This window comes from Poecilia formosa, unplaced genomic scaffold (genome assembly GCF_000485575.1).
Source record: "Poecilia formosa unplaced genomic scaffold, Poecilia_formosa-5.1.2 Scaffold520, whole genome shotgun sequence".
Taxonomy (NCBI): domain Eukaryota; kingdom Metazoa; phylum Chordata; class Actinopteri; order Cyprinodontiformes; family Poeciliidae; genus Poecilia; species Poecilia formosa.
This window is the reverse complement of record NW_006800459.1, coordinates 244,049-253,813: the sequence shown is the minus strand read 5'-3', so window position 1 is coordinate 253,813 and position 9,765 is coordinate 244,049. Positions and strand designations below refer to the sequence as shown.

General features: G+C 38.3%; 1 protein-coding gene and 1 long non-coding RNA gene across 2 annotated transcripts in view; one reads left to right on the top strand and one right to left on the bottom strand.

The window, feature by feature from the left end:
* Positions 1–1,142, bottom strand: part of LOC103129151 (sodium-coupled neutral amino acid transporter 2-like) — an 18,397-nt gene extending 17,255 nt beyond the window's left edge. Inside the window, exon 1 of the mRNA XM_016664862.1 lies at positions 798–1,142. The gene's annotated coding sequence lies outside the window, so the exon portion shown is untranslated. The remainder of the gene's footprint in view (positions 1–797) is intronic.
* LOC107834110 (uncharacterized) overlaps positions 1–9,765 on the top strand; it is a 52,848-nt gene that overhangs the window by 24,619 nt on the left and 18,464 nt on the right. Inside the window, exon 4 of the long non-coding RNA XR_001659891.1 lies at positions 3,183–3,826. This is a non-coding gene — a long non-coding RNA (uncharacterized LOC107834110). The remainder of the gene's footprint in view (positions 1–3,182; positions 3,827–9,765) is intronic.

Sequence of the window (9,765 nt, the reverse complement as noted above, 5' to 3'; positions counted from 1 at the left end):
GACTGAAGAGGAAGGGATGCTGAAGGACAAAAAGACCCGCAGAGGCTGATCTCTACAACGCCCCTCAGAAAATCATTTATTATTTACATTACTTCATAAAAAAAGTTTTAAAACAGTTTTAAAGACAACCAGCCTTTAAGAGCATGAAACAACAGAATCGGATAAAATCTTGAGGCAAATGTGCTCCAGTTGTCGTGACTTACTAAAATGTTCCCTCCTGTGTGTTTCTGTTATCCATTCCTCCCCAGATTGAGCATCCAGATCCATTTAATGACATTATTTCCACAGCCGGCTCCAGCAGAAACAAAGACACGTGTGTTCCTTGTATGGTCATAGCTTGCCATTTTGTTCCGCAACGGCTTGCGCTCTGACTGACGCCCAAGCTGTTTCTACATTTTTCAAAAATAAATTGATTCTTTAAGCTATATATTTTAATGTAAGTTTTTTTGTTTTGCCTACAAATGCAACATTCAGACGTCAATATGACACGCCTTTAGACATCATTAAATTCGATTGACCACAAAGGCTTCATTTGTTCACATATGACGCATCGCGCTTTTTTTTTTTAAAGGAAAAAAAAAAAGATTTAAATATTTAAAGTGTCATGTTTTTAATTATTAGCCACAGGGGAATCAAAAATAAATACATATATTATTTAATGAATAAATAGTGAATTTGCGTATTACAGATCATAATAAAATAAGAGTTTGATGTCCTAAGCTTCCGGGGGTTTGAAAATCTGCACTTCCTCCATCTAGTAATTTTCCAGTCTATTCATTCAACACCGGCATTCTTACCTTCGTAGGGGGAAAGAAACCCAAAAAAATCCTTCCTTTTGTGGACAAAACAAGAGATCTCCAATCGATTTCTTCACAAAAATCAGTCGATCCTTAAGATTATTTACGTTATTTATAAATGAGTAGAAAATGAATGAAAAACTCTAAGCAAAAAGACGATCTGATGTTTAAAAAGACAACCTAAGCAATTCAAGTAATCAAAGTGAAAATACTTGAAATACCAAGGACTGACACGAGTAAGAAGGATAAATTTGGTTTATAAAGAAAGAGAGACAGAAAGCAGACTCTCCGGTGATGCGATGTGTTCCCAAAGAAGAGCCAGTACTGGAGGAGGGGTTGGGACTCACCCTTTATTGCATCAGCTCCGATCCCCGAAGGGGGGCGGAGCAAAGGCTGGACTAGATTTACGCACGCTGTGACGTGCTATTGTATACAAACAGAGCTGACCCAGAGATCTAGCTACTAGGAAACCACAGGGATCCACCAGTGGAGGTCCTCCCAAGGAAAATCACCCTGCCCTGAATTCTACTTTACAAAATATAAAAGAACTATCCATTTCTGCAAAAGCACTATTGTAGATGGAAAAAAAAGCTTTTCAGTTCCAGCAGTAGACTTGTTGAATATCCATAATGCCATATTTATGCTAATGTAATTTTAACACCTGTAATGTGACTCTCTGTCCGTAAAACTCACTAATATGTCGAGTTCTTTGGGGTCTTCACTGCTGTGATGATGCCCAGTGAAAACATAAATGATCTCATGATCTCAAAAGGCTTGTGTGTGTGCATACAAGACAAACATAGGAGGTCAGAGGTCGTAACCCCTGAGGTGAAAAGGTGCAATAAAATGTCATCAACCTTTAAATGTCGTGATCTTTTGCTTTGGGACATTATCAGCGAACAAACTGGGCCAGAATCAATGCTGATGCTTTCAAAGCTTTCTGCTAAAATGTTAATAGAGTTCAGTTCAATTCAGTAATACTTTCTTCATCCCAAAGGGAAATTAAAAGTTGCAGTAATTGAGTGGTGATGGCTGTGGGCAGGAAGGATCTTCTGTATCATTGTGAATTACAGTCATAGCGAAACTTTCATACTGGGTACAATGTCATGCAGTAATGAGCCTTAATTTAGCTTCATGCTCCAGAATTGTTTATAGAACATGTAGGTTTTCCAAGTTGGCAGCAAATTATAATGCTGACACCCTAAAATTTTAGACTAAAAAGTAATATGCTCTGTTAGTTTTAATCTTTAATCTTACTATTAATTTATTTCAATTGATTACAGCCTAAAACTATCAAAATACTAATGTAATAAGAAAGAAAGGGCAGAGAATTTTAAGAAGAGTATCACATCATCAGCATATAAGGATAACCCATGTTCCAGCTCTACCAGATATGAATACGTTCTGATTGCTACATCTGAACATCAAAAATCATTTCAACATTATTGGTTTAGAAGCAACACAATTAGGATAGTGACAGACAGAGTTGTGTACAAAATCTGAATCCCTCTGGGCAAGCCAAGTGAAGCAAGATGACAGCTACTGAATAATAATTATATGTAAATTATTTTAGGTTCCTTTTTTAACAGCCACACTTGATAAAAAAGGAACATATGTGGATTTTGCTGTTTACACAGATATGTTGCTGTATCTGTATTGTTGCATGTGACAATGAAAGGTGGTTTATGACTTCATTGAAAAGGAGGTGTACAAACACACAGTCTTAAGCTGGATAATATATTTAGCTTAGCTAAATATATTAGCTAAGCTAAATATATTAGCAGGGCTAATGTATTTGGCAATGTTAAAGCTTTAGTGTTAATATTTATGTTGATTGATCAGTATTGTATGGGTTTCTTATAACTATTTTTAGCAGACTAGCGGTTAAGATACTAGCTAGCAAGCTAAATGGTTTTAGCAGTAATTGTTTTGATAATGTATTTTTAATTAATCTGTTTACGTTTACTGGATTTTTTTATGGTCTTGAGAAATTTTCAACCAACATCATTAGCTTATAGCTAACTCAGTAGCAGCTTAAGTATTTGCTTAGAGACTACTTAGCTTGTTTTGATTAGCAAGACACATTCCATACAGCTAATTTAGGAGACAAGCTAACTGTTTTGAGCTTTTATTTGTTACACAATGTCTTTTTATGAACTTAGTTAGCTGTACTGTATTATTTGTTTTTGAGAATTTTTACAATTAATATTCATAGCTTATAGCTAATTCAGTAGTTTAGATAGCTGATTAGAGACTAGTTAGCTTGTCTTACTCATAGCTAATTCTTTAAACAAGGTAGCTAGCAAGTGTACATTGTATTTGTAACTTCAAAATTCTAATTTGTTCTTCTTTGATGAAACCCACTCCCTGCTCTGATCTCCACAGATCCACCGCAAAGTTTCTGAAATGACAGTGGGCCCAGGTGACGGGTGTCAGGCTGGATCAGGGCATGAGCGCGGCTTCAAAGCCAGAACACCCTGCCTGAATGAGATTACACCCAAACACCCTCATGTGAGCAGCGGTCATCCTAATCCTCACTCATCCTTCTGGCTCCTCTGGATGTATCAGGTGCATGCATGTGCAGCGTCCTATTTCCTAATGTATTAGTAATGGCATGGATCACAAAAGGAACAGTACACTTGCTGGCAGGGACTTTGTGAGCCGCTTGATGCCTCTCAGTTGATGCTGCTACTATTAAAAGCGATTTCACTGTTGCACAGATGTTGTCTATTAATAAATGTGTCATTGCTGGTGTTTTTCCGTCTATGACGAATTGATCATCTTCTAGCACACTTAACACCTCTCCCTGCATCGCAGGCTTCATCACATCACAGAGATAAAACTAACAATAGCTACTTACTGTTACTACTGCTGATAAAAGTTTATTTCTGCACCTGCAGCAACAGTAGTAGGGGTGAATTAATGATTAATCCAAGTCAATAATCCATCCTACAGATCTGAGTCATACAGGAAGCAGATTTCATCAGACATGCAAGTACAGACAGGAGTTGCACACAATGGAGTGAAGAGTAAGTACAATTTGAAGCCACGGTCATGGAACCTCTCCTTAAAACGGACCAAATCTAAATAAAGAGATCTTTGTTGACATGTTATGAAACTTGATAATGTCTTTAAAGCCTGAGCTGCTCGACAAAATGTTCACAGCCTCACATTCATTTTCATTGGTCATGTGAGTGGAGCTAAAAATTACACACATTCCTGCTGTCCTTCATGACGTGGCAAATTTAGGAAGGTTGGGCTGAGGGGCAGGCAAACTAATTTATTCCATCATACATGTAAAAATATAAGGCAAAGGTTGAGTTTGATCTGAGTGATCGTGACATAAAAGCTCATGCCGATGAAAAGATGACGATGAATCATGATCTTCAATGAATGAATGGATCAATTCAAAGAAAGTGTCTCATATTGTATGGGAAGCCAGTAGAACAAGTTCTACTGAACAGGTGAAAGAGGGCGGAGTCAGTCAGTTAAACCGACTGCTTTATGTATTTCTCTATTTAAGATGATTTCAGTAGTTCCATTGTTGATGTATATCAGACCGTCTCTCGCTGCTGCTACGAACCTAACAGCTGCGGTCTCTTCGAATAACGCTGACTTTGTCGCCGACTGTCTCATAAGTACCAACAAGAGCCAGTTCTGAGAAGTTTAGGGAAACAAAGCTTTCACTGTTATGGTTGCTTGGATCTAAATGACTGGGAGTAAAACAGCAGAAGAAGTGCCTTACCTCTGCTAACAAAGCGACTCATCAAAACCACATGGGTGCATATAGGCGCCAGAGAAATCTTCGAGGAATTTTCAGCATGCTTACAAAGAAGACTTAATTACCTATGGTGAGAATAGCAAGAATTTTTAGGTCCTTTGAGTCGGTGAGCCCTCTTTCTCACTTGATCAGTATTTCCCACAAGAAAAAAAATACTGACCAGTATATTAAAATATTGTGTAATTTTCAGCATAATAAAATTCAAATGTTATGATTTCACCCAACTTTTTTTTTTGGGTGAAAATAAAAATAACATTCTCAGTGTTGTCATCTGGACATGATGAGAGACATGATGCTGCCGATGTCTCCTGTTACTATTTTTTGCTTTTTGTGGTTCTGACAGGTTAAATGTGTTTCCTATGAAATAAACACATTTCCAAAGAGGCTTATGAGTCATATTTCATACTGTACCTCCTGTTTCTGTAAACTCTGTATGAAACAAATGCAGGCTGGGCGCCTTTCTCATTCATGACACTCCTTTAGGATTTATTTTTATATTTAATACACTGAATTAATTAAGTCATTAAGTAATGCTTAGAAAACCACCCTTTTTCAAGGTGAAAGGCATTAAATCTGACTCAAGCGCATCAACTCTTTGTAATATAATGCATGTCACATAAAAGGTGGACTTAAAACGTGTTCGTCACTAATTATGGTCTTTAACTCTGTTTGGTTTGAGCAATTCTAATCCTCTGTTAATTGACGGTTAATCACCTGGGATCAGCTATGAATTGTTTGTAATTTTCTTTCATTCACTGTTTCTGGCAGCGTGATTACGGTGGTATTTTATAAAACTGTGGGATTACAAAGAATTCATTAATACTAAATTTGTCATGATTAATAATTAACAGAGTTGTTTTACTGCAGGATGCCATCAACTGATAGGTGGTGATAACTTTGATCCTGAATAAGTTTATGATAGTAATTAGCCCATCTAAAGCAATAAAATGTCCTGTTCTCTTCCAAGACTGCTGCTCGACTATCCTACAGTACTACTCTATTTATACAATACAAGCACCGTGCAGTTAAAATTGGGATTTTTCTATTAGGTTACAACAAAGAAGCTAATATTTTTTATCATGCTCTAATATGTTTGAGACATGAGTGCAAAAGGAACCCAGCAAACATTTGTTAAGCTGAGCCTTTTGTTATGGCAGGCCTGAAACATGGCTCAGTTCCTGAAAGCGCCCATTTTACCATGACAATGAACTAGTGAAAACCTGCCCTGCCTTTAAGGAATGCAAGCAGGCCTGCGTCAGAACAAGTACCAGGACTGTTCAGAACGAATGTTCGTCCTTCCTCAACCTGTAAAGTAAGTCTATCATAGAAGTATGCAATCTATTTAATGGTAAAGAGAATCTAAAACAATTTCCATAACAATACCAGCCCTTCAATTCTCATACGTCACAACCAGAAGCTGTAATGTAATATAATGACACAGAGTAGAGCAAGTAGAGATTCCTCAAATGCTCTGAACACCATCCAGCCTGAAATCTAGAGATGTCCACCAACATCAGCCTCAGTGGACACTAGACAACCTTGTTGGACATCCGCAATACGCAAGGACACGGGGCTGTGAGTCTGACAGGCTGGTCTGCAGGATGGGGGTCCCACAGGGAACTCTATGGACACCCCGCAGACTTCTCATTGTACTCCTTGTGTTGCCACCTGCAAAGTTTTCAGCTAACTCTAACGTAGTCTACCTCATCACAGGTGACAAAGACTCAGAGTACAGACAAAACTTTGTGAACTGGACCAAACTTCCAGAAAACTGCAAAACACCTGAAACACTGAATTCCTTTAAAGCAAGACAAAAACCCCTCTGTCTGTTACTGGTTTTCGCAATTGTTGACTGTATGATGTGTTTATGATGTTATATGTTTTCACAATGTAAAGCACTTTGAACTGCCTTGTTGCTGAAATGTATTCTAATAAAATCGACTGACTGAAGGTTGAGTGGTGCCAGTGGAACCAGCTCAAGACCGATGAAAGGAAAAACTAAGAAGCTGGTGGATCAAATCTACTCAGCTGCAAATCAAATCGTTCTCAGCTGCCAACAAAGTGGTTCTTTACCTATTTTATCAATGCAATATATTAATGTGATTTCTAAGAAGTGAATCGTTGATTCTATGAAACAGATTAAATAACATCCTGTAGTATTTAAGGAGTTTCTCATTTGTACTTTCAAGGAGGAGTTGCTGAATTCCTCTACTGAAAGGTTTTCATCTCGCCGTTGCATAGTGAGGCAAATGTATCAAATCACGTGACCCACTATAATCGTCATATCAGCTGTCTGCATTGTTCTGTGTTGGTTGAAGTCGATATACTCAGTCTATCTTCCCCTGGTAACGCTGCTAGCTGTGGCCTTGTGATTATCAAATGAAAACATAATTTAGATTTTTGAAATTCTTTGCTTCTCTTTTCAAAAATGAGTCAAAATCAACAATTTGGAAGGTGGTTGACCTTTTTCTACACAGTTTGAAGCACATGTAATGCAGAATCTAATTAGCCACAACCTTCAGCCACAGAGTGTACCCGATTACCCCAGGGCTAATCACCTCCCCGGCAGACCTCCATGTTCTTATGTAAGTTCGTCACCCACTGACCGAATAAATAGCTCCCGGCACATCACTTTTAACCCTGCCAGTCTCCCGCTAAGTCACCCCCTTCTGGGTCCAGGTTGGATCCCAAAAAGCTCTCTTGTCCTCTCGGGGGGGTTTATTTATTAACTTTTCATATTAACTCCCTTTAGTGTAGAGGTTTCCTTGCTCCCTCACCTGATCCCCGCTGAGTGTTCTTGGAACAATCAACCACGGAGGAGGATATTCATTACAATGTAGACAGACATCTTTTTTTTTTGCCTTTTTTGTTTCCAAGAAAGAGATATCACGATGAGTCTTATCTGGAAAAAAGGTCAATGGGTTTTTGTTCTCTTGTTGGTGAGAGCCAAGCATAAAATGTGAAGATTTGGCTCCGTCCATCATATGGGAGGTAACTGGGTTATTTCCATTAGAAAGAGTGCAGAAGGGGATAAGTGGAGCTTTGGATGCTGGCAAAAGTATGAATTTTAAATTTTGTTTGTGAAGCCCGAACCTTAGCTTTTCAATAGCTGGGATTTTTGCTGGACATGCCTCTGCATATATATGTACATTCCTTTTTCTTGGGGCCAATGGGTGCGTCCAAACAAGCCCTGTTCGACGCTGCCAACACAAAGGAACGTTGTGGTCATCAGACTGTAAAGAAAACAATTGGCCAAAGAGGAAATGAGTTATCTTTTGGGTACCTTGTAATGTCATTCAAACACATACACAAACGATCACACAATGGCAATGTTGATCCTGATCGGACACGAGGACCCCGGAGGATCAGGGTCACTACGTCAACAGGAGTTAGCTAAACATGACCTGCTAACACAGTGGGAAATCCTACAGAGTCCATACAGCCTTATTGTGTACAGATTGCATTTTGTTGCTTTGTCTGTCCAGGTTGGATTTTATGTTATAACCAGTTTTTGAATAGAATTCAATTTCTTCTATTTATTTTAAGAAACATAATGCAATTACAAAAACAAATGTGGTGGAAACACAATTTTAAAGCTGTAAATCTTTTAAAGCTGTGGCGCCTCGCCTCTGGAATGAGCTACCTTGCACCATTCGATCTCTGGATTGTATAGACACTTTTAGGAAACAACTTAAGACCCACTTTTTTAAACTTGCTTTTTAGCGTAATACTGTGTTTTATTGTTTTGTATGTTGCTTTTAATTTATTTATTTTTTACACTTTGTGCAGCCCTGGTCTGTGAAAAGCGCTATAGAAATAAAGTTTACTTACTTACTTACTTACAATTAAAAAGTGATTTTTACTTTCACTTCAGACTTTTAATCTTGCATTTTATTTATGAAAAGCAGGACATATTATGAAGTACTTGGATAATTTATGTCCTGGGAAACACAAGAGTTGGAAAAACTGCACAAATATGTTGGTTAGAAATCATGTTATTCTTTCCTTTCAGTTACTTTTTTCCTTCTGTTGGGCGTAAACAAATCTAATTATCACCAATACAATGATATGTGTATCACTGGTGTAATAACAGTTAGTTAGACCTTAAACTGCATTTATGCATTGCAGTCATAGTGGATACTGAACTCAAGAGTATTGAGGGTGAATATTTGTTGTAATTCAGACTCAGGATTCTGAAAATCCATCTGGAACCCACTGCAATGTCAAAGAGCCGAGAGAATTTTGAAAACACTGATAGATTGTTATTAGCTTGATAATCACTGTTAGCTATTGTCTTACTTGCCAATAGCCTGCTAACAAAAGGACTGCTATTAATCTTGTTTTTGAAGAACTACAATAATTTCACATCTATTCAGAAAACCAAAGACAATAGTCAAACACATAATTAGTACACATAATTTGTCTACAGGTACTAAGTACCTGTAGACAAAGGTACCTTTGTACCTGGTTCCTTTGTCTACAGACATGGGTGCCATCTTAGCTGAACATCTAGGTAAGCAACCAGGTTGATCCACTGGAAGAAATCTCAGTGCAACTTTATATAAGTTATTAAATTCAGCTTTGTAAAGCCTAGAGGTACCAGAGCATCCCTTCATTTGGGAGCATTACCTTCGTAATCCTCTTAGTGGTGGGAAAGTGGTTTAATGCGCGCAGTCTTTATGACAGCCACACAAATGGGGGGATCACGTTAGTCTTAGGGGCCCCACAGGGGGCTTGGGGGGGGGCACCCGTCTCGCTCTCCGAAAACTTTCCACCCAAGATGGCACTCTGGTCAGCCATGTGAACCCGTTGACTCTCTGATCGCCTCCATCATGGAGAGAGAGCGAGTCCATGAGGCAGACAGAGGAAGAGGAAATGAGTCAGACGTCAACCGTCAATTAACCTAAACATAGGCTAATTGACTGTTAGCTGACTATCACCGTTAACCCCCCCGCCTCCCACATTGAATGGTGTACGCATATAAATGACGTTCATTTATAATTTAGCATGTACTCTTTGGCTACAGAAGCTAAGCTGCTGTTTGCCACAGGAGTCTAATTACTTTGGTTTAGAGCTATGATTCACATCATCATTTATAGGTGCTCAACATTATAATCAACTGTAGTTAATAGTTGGCGAACAAATGTCAGTAAATGTCAAAAAGTTCACATAACATGTTTTTTTTTA